The 651-nt window shown below is 28.7% G+C and overlaps 1 protein-coding gene across 1 annotated transcript in view; it reads left to right on the forward strand.

The window, feature by feature from the left end:
• WDR35 (WD repeat domain 35) overlaps window positions 1-651 on the forward strand; it is a 105,729-nt gene that overhangs the window by 80,107 nt on the left and 24,971 nt on the right. The window lies entirely within an intron of this gene.

The raw sequence follows: 651 nt of genomic DNA on the forward strand, positions 1-651 counted from the left end.
AATCTTCTTAGGTAGAAAATAAATCAGGAATGTGCTCTGGCTCATGTTACAGAGGAGAGACTTTTCTGTAAGGTATAGGATTTCTTTGATGTACTTAGATATAAATACAGTGTTTATCAGTTTTGCTATGAATTTAATATTAAATTGCATGAATTAGAATTACCAAGCTATATATGGCATTTTTATATTAATTAGGAAGATTTGGACTGGATATTAGATGCTATTAGGGAATCAATATTAATTATGTAAGGTGTGATAATAGTAATGTAGCCATGTGGGAGAATGTCTTTATCTTTTAGATATGTACTGAAGTATTTAGGGGTGGACTGTCATGATGTCTGTAATTTACATTTACTTCACAGTACTTCAACCAAAAAATTAAATGAAGCATATTTACCAAAATGTTAATAATTATTTAGGTGATGGGTATATGGGTGTTAATGACAGTCTCTCTACTCTTCTGTTTGTTTGAAAATTTTGATAGTAAACCTTCAAATCATGATTCATTAAAGAAGAGGAAATTTTGTATAATGAAATGTAATATTTGTTTTTGTCTTCAAAGGAACCCATTCAGACTTCTGGATATATTTGTAACTTTGAGAATTTAGAAATTAAATCTGTTCTTTTGGATGAGATATTAAAGGTAATTCT

Source organism: Propithecus coquereli, unplaced genomic scaffold (assembly GCF_000956105.1).
Source record: "Propithecus coquereli isolate 6110/MARCELLA unplaced genomic scaffold, Pcoq_1.0 Scaffold41, whole genome shotgun sequence".
Lineage (NCBI taxonomy): Eukaryota > Metazoa > Chordata > Mammalia > Primates > Indriidae > Propithecus > Propithecus coquereli.